Source organism: Cetorhinus maximus, chromosome 7 (genome assembly GCF_964194155.1).
Source record: "Cetorhinus maximus chromosome 7, sCetMax3.hap1.1, whole genome shotgun sequence".
In the NCBI taxonomy this organism is placed as follows: domain Eukaryota; kingdom Metazoa; phylum Chordata; class Chondrichthyes; order Lamniformes; family Cetorhinidae; genus Cetorhinus; species Cetorhinus maximus.
The window spans coordinates 23,811,697-23,828,514 of NC_135885.1; the positions used below are offsets into that span (position 1 = coordinate 23,811,697).

At 46.9% G+C, this 16,818-nt stretch overlaps 1 protein-coding gene across 1 annotated transcript in view; it reads right to left on the minus strand.

Moving 5' to 3' along the window:
• The window catches only part of LOC144683104 (centrosomal protein of 135 kDa-like), a 43,623-nt gene that overhangs the window by 15,489 nt on the left and 11,316 nt on the right, over positions 1-16,818 (minus strand). The gene's annotated exons all lie outside the window — the stretch shown is intronic.

Genomic DNA, 16,818 nt, shown 5'->3' on the forward strand with positions numbered 1-16,818 from the left:
TGATCCTGTACAGGGTTGAGTATGTACCTTCAAAATCTTTGCTAAGGGTAAGACACCCAACAACAGATGGTGGCACCAGACCCACAGAAAAGCGGTGTAAAATGGTGGGAAACAGGCCGAGGAGGAGAAGCCCAGCAGCAGCAGAGAGCAGCAAGTGAAGGACTTCGAGGCCTACCTGGTGAATTAGGCCAGAGGGGGAAACCATGAGGACAGTCAAGTGACTAACACAGAAAGCAGCACAGGAAACAGGAACCTTGATCCATGGTGAGCAATTTTACCCTACCTCTCTACAGAATAGTTGCAGAACGTAGAGGGCCCTACAGAGGTCGAGCAATGGCAAAACCGGAAAAATCATTCCCTCGTTATTGAACTACGTCGGGTCTCACAAGTAAGACTAACGAGGACCCAGTCAGTACCTTGTTATGTGCAATAGATAGCATCGCAGATAGCATGCTGACCAGGCAGGGGGGTCAGGAGGAAACAGCCTCCTACGAAGATGTCATCGGAGCCTTTGATTCTTATTTTAGTCTTCGTCGAATGATTATAGAGTGGGCAAAATTCAACCATCGAAATCAAAGACAAGGTGAAGGCATCGATTCATTCATAAATGATCACTATCGTTTGGCTGACAATTGTGGGTACGGAACGTTAAAAGGTGATTTAATAAGAGACAGATAAGTTGTCAGCATTTTGGAAGGAACCCTACCAGACTCTACAGTCTAGAGAAGATTTGATGTTCAGCAAAGCAGTTCAACCGGCTGGACAGGCCGAAGTGCAAAAGCAAAACTGAGTTTATGCAAGGGGTGGGCAACAAATTCCATGGGAAAAGCCATTTGAAACCATTAAATTTATTGGGTGCAAAACTGAAAGCACATCGCAGAAGCAACCAGGGAAGCGTGCTAAAAGAGCGGCAAGTACCATTTCACAATGTCCCCACTGAGGCAGGAAGGTGGTCCAGTGGTGCAAAGACCGCCTCGCTCAAACGTCAATGTCATGGATGTGGCAAAGTCAGTCATTCAAAAATATCTGTTGTTCAAAAGTGTGTTTGCAAAGCAAAAAGAAAAATCTTTTAAAGGAAGCTCTCTACAAGAAGTTCAGGAACAATACAGCCAGGAAATCACTTTTTGCATTGAAATCAGAGATTTAAAGCCAAATACTGGCACGTTAACATTAAAGTCAGTGGACATCATAGAGTTTAAAATGGATACAGGAGCTGGAGTCTCAGCTCCGTCTGATGGAGCTAAGTGGTTGCAAAAAGGCATTCTGGAACCTTCATCAAACTTCAAGATCTAGCAGGAATCATGCTAAAACTCAAAATTCAGCTTGGTGCAACATGTACAAAAGCAGAAAGATCTGAGACATAATAGCCCACAACTTCCATGGAGTGGCAATCACCATCGGATTGCCACTCCTTTTTGCTCACCCAGGTCAGAAGCTGCACATTTGATCTTCCGGCCTGGGCTTGTTGAGAAATGTGCAGTCTAAACCTCCCAGGCAATACCTGTGCAGTCTTTGCATGGGAAATTCCAGGGGATCCCCCAGTCCATTTTCTGGGGCACCTCCGGGGTATGACCCCGACCCCCTCAAGCCAACGGAGAGGCCATTAAAGGCCTCCTCAGAAAAAAAACAAAGATTTTGAGTTAGCCCTGCTCAGCCACTGCTCTACACCATTGCAGAACTGCTTTGTCCCAGGGGAGCTCTTGATGGGCTGCAGGTTAGGAACCCAACTTCCTTCCCTTCCTGATACATTAACGCCAAGTGTCACGTTAAAAGACCACAGCCATGCCCGACAGAGGGAAAAAGGTTATAGAGCAGGCCAAGCCAACGCTTTCAACCAATGACACAAGGCTCACAACCTTCCCACACTCAGAAGGGGAGAAATAGTGTGGATAAAGAACCAGCAGTGAGTAGGTACCGTAGTGGAGAGGTTGCAACAGCGAAGATCTTATCTTGTCCAGATAGAAACCAGAATGATCCAAAGAAATAGGAGTTCCTTGATTTCCATGAACAAGAAGCCACTAGCCGATGGAATAAAAACAGAAATTGCTGGAAAAACTCAGCAGGTCTGACAGCAACTGTGGAGAGAGAAACAGAGTTAACATTTTGAGTCCGTACGACTCTTCAGAGCCAATGGGCTGCATACCTTGACCCACAGGAGGAAACTACGACTACAAAATGCAGTAACAATGGAAACAAGAAATGACAACTCTCAGGGAATGAGACTGGAGTGAAGATATACTCAACAACCTCAAAAAGAGAACTCAGGACAAATTCGGGGACATTGGTGAAACCACCACAGCAAAGATTATCCCTGTAAAAACAGAGACTTTGGGAGGAGGAGAAGGAGGGTGTGTAAATAGAGATAAAGATGGGGGTGTGGGGGGTGGGTGGTGGATGGGGAAGATGTAGACTAAAGGGTTAACTCTAACACTACTCTAACAATAGCACCTTATGCACATGCTCAGTAGCTATGTAATAATGATGTCACACAGAGGAGAAATGAGGAGAATCAGAGAGGAGCAGTGGCTCTATTCTAGCCCTCTATAATCCTGTACATAGTTGAGTATGTAAATAAAAGTTACTTTGAAAAAGGGTCTTTTCCTGCTAAGAGTAAGACATCCAAGATCTTCCAACATGATCCAAACAACAATAGACTTAGCATCATCTGCTGGGTGATTCTTCCATTTAGTGCATTGTGGTGCAACAGCCAATACCACGGTTTTGCTGAAAAGAGAGACCCACTGCCGAAGCTTTTCATCTTGCACTGACCAGGACAAAAGGCAAGAATGCCAAATTTAAAACAATCAGAACAATTTATACTACAGAAAAAAGGGTGCTGACTGGTTGGCAGTGGACTCTGACTGACTGAGGCATTGCCATGGATTGCCATGGAGAAAGCATTGGGGAACTATAGGCTCCCAAGCTCCCTGGTAATTCAAAAAATAACGCAAGGCTTGAATATATTCCTTTTGTTTGCAGAGAATGGGCCCCTGCGTGACAGTTCTAGCAAACATAAATGAGCCACGTTACAAGCTCAGCTGATCATCTTAAATTGGTTGTTAGTGCAGCTATTAGCACACTCAGGATTATTCAGCAAGTGCAACCCAATCACAGAATCACATCTAACAGTAGACCCTGTTTTGGGTTTTGCAATTGCGGGAGGTTGAGTGCCTTGCCTATTAAGAACAAAGGAAACATGCTGTGTGAATCGATCAGCCAATCATTGGGATGTATGGCCTATGTACCTGGCATCACACTGGCACTGAAATTCTTACATGATGTTGCTCAACTGCGTGATAGGCAGAACATCTTTTTGAACTGATGGCAGCAGCCTGTTAATCTCAGTGTGCTTGAATAGTCAGGAGATGTGGTCTTTCACACTCACTAGGGAGTTGATTGTATATCCTCATTCAATCTTTGTGGAATGTGAAATTGTGTTCTGTAGCAGCTCAGCATGTCCGGGCTGTTTCTTTTTTAAAAAAGCAAATATCTGTATAGGGTTCCAGTTTAAAATCCAGCCAGTGAAAAAAAGAGAGAAATCATATCTTCAAAAAGCACACCCTCATGACCACAGTGAACAATGATCTGATCAGGAAAGCCATTGTCCTGCAGGATAGCTTTAACGTACTCTTTCTGCATCAAACTTGCAAGGCGAGAAAATGGCTAGGGCCCTTTTTACAAGATTGCTGATAAGGCTAATCTTCTAGCACGTGGAACTGTACGAACCACAATGAGTATATTACCCGGGAAAGGTAGGCTTGCAGTAGGTGGTAGTGAAAAACCCATTAGCAGATCTCTCAACTAGTACATTGAAAGGAAATGCATAAGACTGCTCCATCTCAAAAGTGAGTTTGAGCATGAGATGGAGTGTGTAAGGAAATCCTAACACGCAGATGCATATTCAAAGATCGCAAACGTATCATTTACATATCAGAAATATACACAGGGTAGGTGGTTATTTTCAACGCCTCCACTAGGCTATACAATAGAACAACCACTCAACCATCCAGACAGAAGGATCTTTATTGCATCCTCTGTTTGTATATCGTTAGACTTGCTTCAATAGGTTTCCTTTCAGCAGTTTGCGGATTCCACATCAGTATCATCAGCCACAGGTAAAAATGCACCACTGTTCATTCAGAATCTAAGGCAGATTGTGGGACCATTGAGTGGCACACGTTATTTGCATCACTACTTACTTTGAGGAAACCAAGCATCTCATCTACCTACTTACTGATGTTCTACTAGTCACATACAACATGGGCATAAAGGAATAAGGTCCCTTTGTACTCAAATGGTGCTAACTTGGTGTTTAAAGGAGCCCATGTTGCTATGAACATAGGAGCAGGAGTAGGCCATTCAGCAAGCCTGCTCTTCCATTCAATATGATCACGGCTACTCATCCACTTCAGTGTCTTTTTCCCACAATGTCCCCATATCCATTTATGTCATTGACAGATTTTTAAAAAAAATTCATTCATAGGATGTGGGCATCGCTGACTGGGCCAGCATTTATTGCCCATCCCTAATTGCCCTTGTTCAGAGGACAGTTAAGAGTCAACCACATTGCTGTGGGTCTGGAGTCACATGTAGGCCAGACCAGGCAAGGACAGCAGATTTCCTTTTCTAAAGGGCATTTTGAATATCAATCTCTGCTTTAAACATACTGAATGACTGGGATTCTACAGACTTCTGAATTGGAGAATTCCAAAGATTCACAATCCTCTGAGTAAAAAAATTCTCATCTTAGTGACTTCCCCTTTTTTTGAAATTGTGTACCCTGCTTCTAGACTTCCTAACCAGGTGAAACATCTTACCTGCATCTACCCTATCTGTCCCTTTAAGTATTTTGTAGGTTTCAATGAGATCACCCTCATTCTTCAAAACTCTGGAGAATACAGGCCCAGGTTCCCCAATCTCTCTTCATAGGGCAGTCCCACCATCCCAGGAACAAGTCTGTTGAACCTTCGCTGTACTCCCTCTATGGAAATAATATCCATCCTAAGGTAAAGGGACCAAAACTGCACACAGTACTCTAGGTGCGGTCTAACCAAGGTTCTATACAATTGAAGCAAGACTTTGCTACTCCTGTACTCAAATCCTCTTGCAATAAAGGCTAATGTACCATTAGACTTCCTAACTGCTTGCTGCACCTGCATGTTAGCTTTCAGTGACTTATTGATGACGACACCCAGGTCCCTTTGTACATCTACACTTTCTAATTTCTTACCATTTAAGAAATACTCTGCACATCTGCTCCTCCTACCAAAGTGGATAGTCTCACATTTTTCCAAATGATATTCCATTATGACTTAGTGAGTGGTCATGTTCTTGACCACTCACTAAATTGGTCTAAATCCCCTTGAAGCCACTTTGCATCTTCCTCAAACACATATTCCCACCTAGCTTTGTGTCATCCATGAACTTGGAAATATTACATTTGGTCCCACATCCAAATCATTGATATATATTGAGAACAGCTAGGGCCCAAGTACTGATCCTTGCAGTCCCCCACTAGTCACAGCCTGCCAACACAAAAATGACCCCTTTATTCTTACACTGTTTTCTGTCTGTTAACCAATCCTTAATCCACACCAGTATATCACTTCCTATCCCATGAGCTTTAATTCTGCTAACCAACCTCCTGTGGGGGACTTTATCAAAAGTCTTCTGAAAATCCAAGTATACTACGTCCACCAAATCTCCTTTAATCAATTCTGTTAGCAACATCCTCAAAAAACTACAACAAGTTCACCAAATGTGATATTCAATCATAAATCCATGTTGACTATTCCTGATCGGATCATTATTATCCAAATGTCCATTTGGATCCTATAGAATTGATACGAGCATTTTCCCTCCTACAAATGCAAGGCTAACAGGTCTGTAGTTCCTGTTTTCTCTCCTTTCCCTTCTTGAATAGTGCAGGAACTGCTGCAGAATCTATAGAATTTTGGAAGATGATCACCAATGCATCCACTATCTCCATAATTACCTCTTTCAACACGCTGGGATGTAAAATATCAGGTCCTGGGGACTTATCAACCTTCAGTCCCATTAATTTCTCCAATGCAGCCTTCTTACTAATACAAATTTCCTTCAATTCCTCATTCTCCCTGGTTCCTTGGATCTCTAATTCTGGGAGATTTTCTGTATCTTCCTCAGTGAAGACAGACACAAAGTAATCATTTAGCTTCTCCGCCATTTCTCGATTCCCCATTATAAATTCTCCTGACTCTGCCTGTAATGGACCTACATTTGTCTTAGCCAAAGATTTCCTTTTTACATACCTATATAGAAGCTTTTACAGTCCATTTTTATGTTTTTGCTAGTTTGCATTCATATTCTATTTTCCCTTTCTTTAGCAGTTTCTTGGTCCTCCTTTGCTGTATTCTAAGATCCTGCCAGTCACAGAATCACACAGTGCAGAAGAGGCCCTTTGGCCATCGAGTCTGCACCAACACGTGAGAAACACCTGACTTACATACCTAATCCCATTTACCAGCACTTGGCTCATAGCCTTGAATGTTATGATGTGCCAAGTGCTCATCCAAGTACTTATTAAAGGATGTGAGGCAACCCGCCTCCACCACCCTCCCAGACAGCGCATTACAGACCGTCACCACCCTCTGGGTAAAAATGTTTTTCCTCACATCCCCCCCTAAACCTCCTGCCCCTCACCTTGAACTTGTGTCCCCTTGTGACTGACCCTTCAACTAAGGGAAACAGCTGCTCCCGATCCACCCTGTCCATGCCCCTCATAATCTTGTACATCTCGATCAGGTCGCCCCTCAGTCTTCTCTACTCCAACGAAAACAACAATCCAACCTCTCTTCATAACTTAAATGTTTCATCCCAGGCAACATCCTGGTGAATTCTCCTCTGCACCGCTTCCAGTGCAATCACATCCTTCCTATAATGTGGCGACCAGAACTGTACACAGTACTCCAGCTGTGGCCTCACCAAGGTTCTATACAACTCCAACATGACCTCCCTACTTTTGTAATTTATGCCTCGATTGATAAAGGCAAGTGTCCCATATGCCTTTTTCACCACCACACTAACATGCCCCGCTGCCTTAAGAGATCTATGGACACACACGCCAAGGTCCCTTTATTCCTCAGAACTTCCTAGTGTCATGCCGTTCATTGAATACTTCCTTGTCAAATTACTCCTTCCAAAGTGTATCACCTCACACTTTTCAGGGTTAAATTCCATCTGTCACTTATCTGCCCATTTGATCATCCCATCTATATCTTCCTGTAGCCCAAGACACTCAACTTCACTTTTAACCACCCGGCCAATCCTTGTGTCTTCCGCAAACTTACTAAGCCTACCCCCCACATAGTCATCTATGTCGTTTATATAAATGATGAACAATAGGGGACCCAGCACAGATCCCTGTGGTACGCCACTGGACACTGGCTTTTAGTTACTAAAGCAGCCTTCTGTCATCACCCTCTGTCTCCTACAACTAAGCCAATTTTGAATCCACCTTATCAAATTACCCTGTATCCCATGTGCATTTGCCTTCTTTATAAGTCTCTCATGTGGGACCTTGTCAAAGGCTTTGCTGAAATCCATATAAACTACATCAACTGCACTAGCCTCATCTACACACGTGGTCACCTCCTCAAAAAATTCAATCAAATTTGTTTGGCATGAGCTCCCTCTGACAAAGCTATGCTAGCTATCCCTGATCAAACCTTGCCTCTCCAAGTGGAGATAGATTCTCTCCTTCAGAATTTTCTCCAATAGTTTCCTTACCACTGACGTGAGACTCACTGGTCTATAGTTCCCTGGCTTATCTCTACAACCCTTCTTAAATAGTGGAACCACATTAGCTGTCCTCCAGTCCTCTGGCACCTCCCCGTTGTCATAGAGGAATTAAAAATTTGGGTCAGAGCCCCTGCGATCTCCTCCCTTGCCTCCCTCAGCAGCCTGGGACACAAATCATCCGGACCTGGAGAATTGTCCACTTCTAAGCCTGCCAACACCTCCAATACCTTGTCACTCCCTATATCAATTTGCTCAAAAACCTCGCAGTCTCTCTCCCAGAGTTCGATACCTTCCTCCTCATTCTCTTGGGTGAAGACAGATGTGAAGTATTCGTTCAACACTCTACCGATGTCCTCTGGCTCCACCTATAGATTGCCCCCTTGGTCCCTAATGGGTCCTACTCTTTCCCTGGTTATCCTCTTCCCATTGATATACTTATAGAATATCTTGAGATTTTCTGCAGGTTTATTATTTCTGGCAACTTTAAAAGTCTTTTCTTTTAATCTTCCTTTGTTAGCCACAGTTGGCTGGTTTTGCTTTTTGGGTTTTTGTGCCAAGTCATGCATAGTTACTGCAAACTATTTAATAATTCTTTGAAGACGATCCATTGTCTATGCACCACCATACCTTTTAATGTATTTTCCCAATCCACCTCAGCCAATTTGCCCTTCATACCATCATAATTTCCTTTGTTTAAATGCATCACCCAGGCTTCAGATTGAACCACCACACCTTTCAAACATAATGCAAAATTCGATCATAGTATGATCACTCATCCCGAAAGATTCTTTTACAAGATTATTAATTAGCCCTTTCTTGTTACATAATACTAGATCCAAAATAGGCTGTCCCTCAACATAGTGCTCTGGAAAACCAGCCCTAACAGTCCAGAAACTCAGCCTCCACAGCATTAGAGCTCATTAGGGTTACTCCAGTTTATATGCAGATTGAAGTCACCCATGATTACTGTATTACCCATGCTACATGGGTCTCCAATCTACTGATTAATACCATGCCCCACACTACCACTACTGTTTGGTGGCCGATAAACAACTCCTACCTTGCTGTCCCTTGCTTTTTCTTAGCTCTACCCAAACAGATTCAACTTTTTGTTCTTCCTATCTGAGATCCTCCCTTACTAATGTACTGATCCCATCCCTTCAGCGCAACACGACCTCCTTTTCACCAGTCTTTCCTAAATTTGGAATATCCTTAAATATTCAGTTCTAATGGCAATGTCATAAACGTATTAATCACAGAAATGGTTCATCTTCAAGGGCTAAGAACATTTTGGAAGAATGTGTATTTTTTTGAAAAACACTGTCCCTCAAAAGAGTTAATGCAAGGACTCTGGTTGCTGTGGTTCCTGAAAAAGACAGCATTTTACAAGAAAAGGTAAATGAGCAGTTTTAAAGAAGCTGGGAAGCCCTAGACCCCAGTGGACTGTTTAAAAGAGGATCACATGGTGGTTTACGGCTTTGAAAAAAAAAGTTTTTCAAAGCATGTTTAAAAGCTGGTAAGCAAAACCAGCCTCTGGAGGAAACAAGGGGCAGAATTTTGCCCTTGATGGGGGGGTGGGCCCAATCGACTCAGCGGCCGGCGGGCAGCCAATTGCCGCCGCCGAAATGGGCCGCGTTGCTATTTTCTGTGGGTGGGCCAATTAAGGCCCGCCCAGCAGGTTAGCGACTCCCGTGGAGAACGGGAAAATAGTCGCGGAGTTCCAATGGGGAACCGGCAGTCTGTATAAAGAGTGGCCAGGCAGCCTACTTGAGGCAGTGCACCATGGCCACTCGGGGAGAGAGAGAGGCAGCTGTCACAGGACAGGAGCATGAGCAGGAGGAGGAGGAGGGGGTGCAGGCTGCAGGAGAGGCCAGTGTGCCCCTCGCTTCTCCGATGCATGCCTTGCTGTCTTCCTCCAAGAGGTGTCCAGCCATCGGGATGTATTGTATCCGGTTGATGGGAGGAGGAGGGCCACCCATGTCACCAGGCAGGCATGGGAGGAGGTTGGTGATGCTGTAAGCGCCCATGATGATGTGCGGCGCACAGGCACCCAGTGCCGCAAGAGATTCAATGATTTGCTGCACTCTGGAAGGGTGAGTACCATGTTGGCCTTTTGACCCAGAAGGTAGCCTTAGCATTTGAGCACCACCCCCCCCCCCCCCCCCCACCCCCCACCCCGGTCTTGCTGTCATTACTGCATTAGGCATTTGGCGCATGCTGGGTGGGCAAACAGGTACTGACCATGCTTACATCAGACTTAGTGGTTGAGGAGAAGATGGGTTCTCCCTGCAGCGTATGTTGGTGTTTGTCGCATTTGAGTAGTCTGGGGGCAACCTGCAGGGGAGGCCGCTAGACACATACTCAGAACTCCAACACATGTTTTATTGATGGTGATGAGACGGTGCAAGGGGAGCCTCAAGGTGTCGTGGCCAAGTGCCATCTGCTGGCTTCGGCGCTGCACCTAGTTGCGCCTCCTTGCCATGGGCGCTAAGACCCGTGTGCTATTCAAAGTGATGGACGCTGAATGTGTCCAAGGTGGCCGTTGGGGGAGGGGGTTGTGACCAGCAGTACTATCTTCTGGGGACTGATCACCAGTAGTGTGGACAGGAGCAGCTGGAGGCCTCAGGTGGGCCACTGTGGTTGGGGTGCGACGTGTGCATGTGCAGAGTACATGAGCGATCAGCCCCAATAAATCCTCTTCTGTTCTGCAGGCAAAAACTGAACACAATTAGCGGGAGCGCCAGAGGACTGGAGGTGGGCACGCCCTGCTCCAGCGCCTCACGACCTTTGAGGAGCAGGCCATGGAGCTGGGGAGGAGGCAGGCGGCCAGGGCGGCAGGTGGCGGCGAGGCTGGAGTTCAGCGGCCAGGTATTTGAGGCCCACAGTCCCATCCACTCCGTCTGCCCACCATCCAAACCACTGATGGCTGCTGCAATCGTTAATGCTGCAACACTGCATTCACAGACTGAGACAGTCTGACGTGTGGGTCATACACAAAAAGTCCCTCGTCCCCTTGAGGAATCACGTCTCCACCGCCTTCCAAAGTCACCTTTTCCCATTTGTGACCACTATCCCCATGGCCTAAAATGCCATGGCATCGCTGCTGCACAGCCAAAGACTTAGTGCATCTTAAGGGGGTTGGAACCTCCACCACCCTTTCAGCCAGTGCGCCCCACATTACTCTGTCCAAAAGGTCCACAGCACCTCAGCTGTGAGCCTCGTGGCACTCAACTTAAATAAATGCCACCACGTTACTCATCCATGCGCCAAGGGGAAATGTTGCCTTCTGCCCACCCGGTCTATGCCCCTCCTAATGGTATGAAGGTCAATAATGTGACCTCTCAATCTCCTATGATCCACGGCAAATGCCGCAAATGTTTGCGATGTTTCCTCAGCACCGCAACTATCCAGGCCAGCATGCATCCAGGTCAGGTACCTCTGCACTCTCCCCACTCCAATGGCACATAGGAATGCCATGTGGCATTCCTGAAGCCATCTGACCAACCTGTCTGTATGCGCGTCTAATGTTTGGGCCTCCTCTTGACTCTTTTCCACCCCACCAATGTTCGTCTCCTTAGGGTCTTGAAGGGTGAGTGACTTATGAGGCGGGGGTGGGAGGGGGTGTGTGGATGAGAGGTTTAACTGACTGTACGCTAACTGATGCACTGTCCTTGTTGTTAATTTCAGCATCACCACCACATGGCCATGCCCAAAGACACCGCAACACCCCCTCACACCTGAGGCCCAAGACGTGCAACTTGCGGCACATCACTTCAGCCAGCCAGGCACCAGCGCAGACACAAACACCTCAGTGGGAAATTTACCATCAGCTAATGTCCCAGGTCACAGTGGAGAGGGCACTTCACAATCGCTGGAGGAGATGGTATGGACAGAGAGTGCCGATGACGCCAGCAGCCGGAGGGCTGCAGGGGGCCAGGCACATGCTGAGTCTGGCACTGATGACATGCCCCTGAAGTTGTCACCAATGAAGCAGCTGCAGGACAAGCGGCCGGAATCGCGTTTGCATCTGGCAGGGTTGCATGAGAGTATGCTTCAGTTGGTCTCTGCGATGGAGGAGTCCAAGCAGAGTGCACATGAAGGCATGAACCTCAGGGCAGAGCTTCACACTTCCTTCACTGAGGAATTGGCGACTCTCATGGAGGGTTTCGATCGGATGGAGAATCTTCTGATTGGGGTTACGCTCTGACCTGCAAGCCTTCACAGCAATACTGGCCATGGGTGGTCATTCCTAATGTGGGAGATGTTGTGGGCATCAAGCGTCGGCGCTCGGTGCCCATGAATCTGCTGTGAGCAGGGAAGTCCAATGGGACCTCACGTCAGCGCAGCAGCTGCCTGTCGTCGCTGCAAGCTCCTCAGGGTGCTCTGGATAAGGGCAGCAACTCCTCCGCCCCTCTGCCAGTCAACGTTGCTTCTGTTGAGGCTGCGACAACTGGGGAGGTGCCAGTTCTGGAACTGGCCACTCCCTCCCAGGCGGGGCCATCACAGGCTCCACGGGCCAGAGGACGCCCGCCAAGGTCATTGACACCAACAGGACAGCAGAGTCAGCAGGCTGTCTCAAAAGCCACTCCAACCGATGGGGCGGCACCTAGACTTAGCACCCACAAACGAAAGCATAAGGCACATTAGGCACTCAACAGGTATGTCACTGGTGATTTTGTGTTGGCCTTAGAATAGGGAACAAAATACTTATGTTTGCAATAGAGACGTTTCTGTTATATTTTGGACATAATAAAGTCCACTTTTCTGACCATGGCTGAGGGTGTTTCCTTTGTGCTGCATTTGTCTTTATCACAGACATATCATGAGTGTTTGAGTGGACATTGATGTTTTTGTACTAAGCCCTTGGTTGCAGCTGATAAGGTGGGAGTTGTGGCACCTATGGATGCGCCAGGCAGTGCTGCTCCTGCTGATCCATGTGTGTGGAGCTAGCTGAAGGTTCATTGGATTAAATTGTCCCAGGTGTCCCTGCCTCCTTGGTATAATAGCGGGTCAGCGTACTACCCCTCATCATCACCGTGCTTCCTCATCCTCTGAGCCACTGCTGGATTCATCACATGCAGTCTCATCCAGGGCATCAAGGTCTTCATCGTCAACTGCATCCCCCCTTTCCAGCGCAAGATTATGCAGAGCGCAGCATGCAACCACTATCAGAGAGGCGCAATCTGGGGGGTACTGCAGTGCACCCCGAGCGGTCCAGGCAACGGAAGCGCATCTTGAGAAGACCGATGGCTCTCTCCACCACAGCCCTTATGGTCCGTGGCTCCTATTGTACCGCTGCTCAACTTCTGTTCTTGGACGGCGTAGTGGCATCATGAGCCACCTTCGGAGGGGATAGCCCTTGCCACCCAGCAGCCAACCATCCAGCCGAGCCAGAGCACTAAAGAGCCCCGGCACCTGGGAGTGTCTGAGGATGTAGGCGTCATGTGAGCTGTCTGGGTACCTTGCACAAACTTGCAGAATCTGCAGATAAAAGCAAAATCAAAGCAAAAAACTGCAGATGCTGGAAGTACAAAACAAAAACAAAAATACCTGGAAAAACTCAGCAGGTCTGGCAGCATCTGCGGATAGGAGCACAGTTAACGTTTCGAGTCCGAATGACCCTTCAACAGAACTGAGTAAAAATAGAAGAGAGGTGAAATATAATCTGGTTTGGGGGTGCGGGGGGGCAAAAAGAGCTGGATAGAGGGCCAGTGATTGGTGGAGATAACCAAAAGATGTCACAGACAAAAAGGACAAAGAGGTGTTGAAGGTGGTGATATTATCTAAAGGAACGTGCTAATTAAGGGTAGAAAGCAGGACAAGCAAGGTACAGATAACCCTAGTGGGGGTGGGGTGTAAGGGATCGAAATAGGCTAAAAGGTAGAGATAAAACAATGGATGGAAATACATTTAAAAATAATGGAAATAGGTGGGAAAAGAAAAATATAAATAAATTATTGGAAAAAACAAAAAGGAGGGGGAATATCGGAAAGGGGGTGGGGATGGAGGAGAGAGTTCATGATCTAAAATTGTTGAACTCAATATTCAGTCCGGAAGGCTGTAAAGTGCCTAGTCGGAAGATGAGGTACTGTTCCTCCAGTTTGCGCTGAGCTTCACTGGAACAATGCAGCAAGCCAAGGACGGGCATGTGGGCATGACAGCAGTGTGGAGTGTTGAAATGGCAAGCGACAGGGAGGTCTGGGTAATACTTGCGGACAGACCGAAGGTGTTCTGCAAAGCGGTCACCCAGTCTGCGTTTGGTCTCTCCAATGTAGAGGAAACCGCATTAGGAGCAACGAATGCAGTAGACTAAGTTGAGGGAAGTGCAAGTGAAATGCTGCTTCACTTGAAAGGAGTGTTTGGGCCCTTGCACGGTGAGGAGAGAGGAAGTAAAGGGGCAGGTGTTGCACCTTCTGCGGTTGCATGGAAAGGTGCCGTGGGAGGGGGTTGAGGTGTAGGGGGTGATGGAGGAATGGACCAGGGTGTCCCGGAGGGAACGATCCCTGCAGAATGCCGCAGGGGGGGTAAAGGAAAGATGTGTTTGGTGGTGGCATCATGCTGGAGTTGGCGGAGGATGATCCTTTGAATGCGGAGGCTGGTGGGGTGATAAGTGAGGACAAGGGGGACCCTATCATGTTTCTGGGAGGGAGAAGAAGGTGTGAGGGCGGATGCGCGGGAGATGGGCTGGACACGGTTGAGGGCCCTGTCAACCACCCTGTGATCACACACTATGTGCACGTTCATGGAGTGGAAGCCCTTCCTGTTGACAAAGGCACCGGGCTGAACTGCTGGCGCCTTGGTGGCCACATGTGTACAGCCTATAGCATCCTGGACGCAGGGGAAGCCAGCAATCGCCACAAAGCCTCTGGTTCGCTGTGCCTGACTTGCCTGGTCGCAGCGGAAGTGGATGAAGGTCAATACCCATCTGAACAGAGCGTCTATAACCTGCTTGATACAAGTGTGGACAGCTGATTGGGAGACACTGCAAAGATCACCCACCGAGCCCTGGAAGGAGCCAGAGGCATAGAAGTGGAGGGCAACTATGAGCTTCAGAGCCGCTGGCATGGTGTGTCCACCCACACAGTTAGGAGATATCTCAGGGCCAATCATCTGACAGATATAGTTGACTGTCTCCCTTGAGAGTCGGAGCCTCCTTCGGCACTGCACCTCAGTCATATTGAGGAAGCTGCTTTGCCGCCTGTATACCCTGGCAGCAGGATAGTGGCGATTTCTGCAGCCCCTTCCGTCTTGGACAACCTCTTGGCCTTGCGCCTGGCCTCCCAAAGGTGGCTCCCCTGGAGGCTGATTGTCCAGTCCTGGCCTCCTCCTTATTCTATCCCTCTCTTCCTCCTCAGAGGAGCTGCCTCCAGAGGAGATGTCAGAACCCATACCCCCAGGCTAAACGGAGGCCTCCAGAAAGCTGCCCAGGAAAGATTACTGTCTGCAGACTGGTTTCAAAGTACACATAAAGCTCTTGGAAATCGATGTGAACTGCTAACAATCAAACAGGCAACTTTAAAACACTTTCTGCAATTAAAACTTCGTGGAAAACATGAACAACCCCTCTGAGTCCACATATCCCACCAGTGCATGAGTTTTATTAAAAAATCTCCTACCTGCCTGCCCGTTGGGCCTGTGCGCTGACCTGAAGTTCGCACGGGCGCCTCAAAATCCTCAACAATTGGCAAGTTAAGGGCCTTAACGAGGCCTTTAATTAATGGTGGGTGCGCTGTTGTGTGCGCCCACCGACCAAAACATCACAATGCCGCACGCTGACTTCGGGACACGAGTGCCACATTTTAAGCGCTGACGTGCGGGCTCCGCCACCTGCACGTCAGCCAGAAAATTCTGCCCATAGAATCAACAACTGCTTGGGTAAAGACAACAACAGCTCCAGACCCAGTGGAGAGTACAAAGTGAATGGAAATTGCTCTACGTTCTGAAATCGACTGACAGCAAGTTTTCCGTGAAATCCACCTGAAAAGTAGTGCAAGAATCATCAATTGTTTCGCAGACCAATGCTGAGACACCAACCGTATAACCCAGATACCATTTCAAGGACTCCATGATCTATCCTTTTTCCTTGAACCGCTGACTTTTAACCTTTTGGCAGAATTTCTTTTTTATTTGGTGGATATAAGTGTAATTATTATATTTTAATATTTCATACAGAATGTTAATAAGTTTTGCCTTCTACTTGACAAGTCTAGCTTTATAATAAATCAATAATTTTGTTGTTTATTGAAGAAACTTGATTTCATTCAGAGATTCATAGGTAAAACATATTTGGCTGAAAAGCTAGCTGGAGAAGTCATTTAAATATATGTTGTGACTCGTGGAATATTGGAACTAGAGACAGACAGTGTGCTCCTTCCAGCTTGGTCATAACAGCAATTTGATCATTACCATTTACTTTTATTTGTGCCTTTAAATCATCTACCTTATGCAAACGCCGTGTGCATTCAGGTAGCATACCCGTAACTTTGTCTTTTCGACATTATTCCACATTCTAAGCCTAGTCAATGCTTGCCTTTCACCTGCCTTCTAATTTCACTTGCTACTTTTCTACTTTCTGTTACCAGCTTTACTTTCTTCCAATTTGAGCTATCCCTCACGTTCCCATCCCCAACAAGCTAGCTTAAACCCTCACTAACAGCACTAGCAAATCTCCTTGCAAGGATACTAGCCCCGGTCCTGTTAAGGTGTAACTCGTTCATCTTGTACAATGGCAAAAGGAGCCCATGTGGCCACATTGGTACTATCAATGAAGCTCTGCTTGCCTGGGAACACAGACACTGAAAAAGGTAAAATTCCCCCTTTGGCTGTTGTTTTCCTTTAAACTGATGAAATCCTTGAATTCAGCAAATAATACAATGGTGACTGGAGTTGGCATCAGTGCCATCCAGGCTCTGCTCAGCTGATAGCCCTTCCCAGAGGTAGCTTGAAAGAAGCCAGTCACATTGAAGTTTAAAGCAGCAGTGGCCTTTACCACCAGGATTGGAGGGCTGACTGTGTAGATGGCAAAGTTTCAAAACTGCA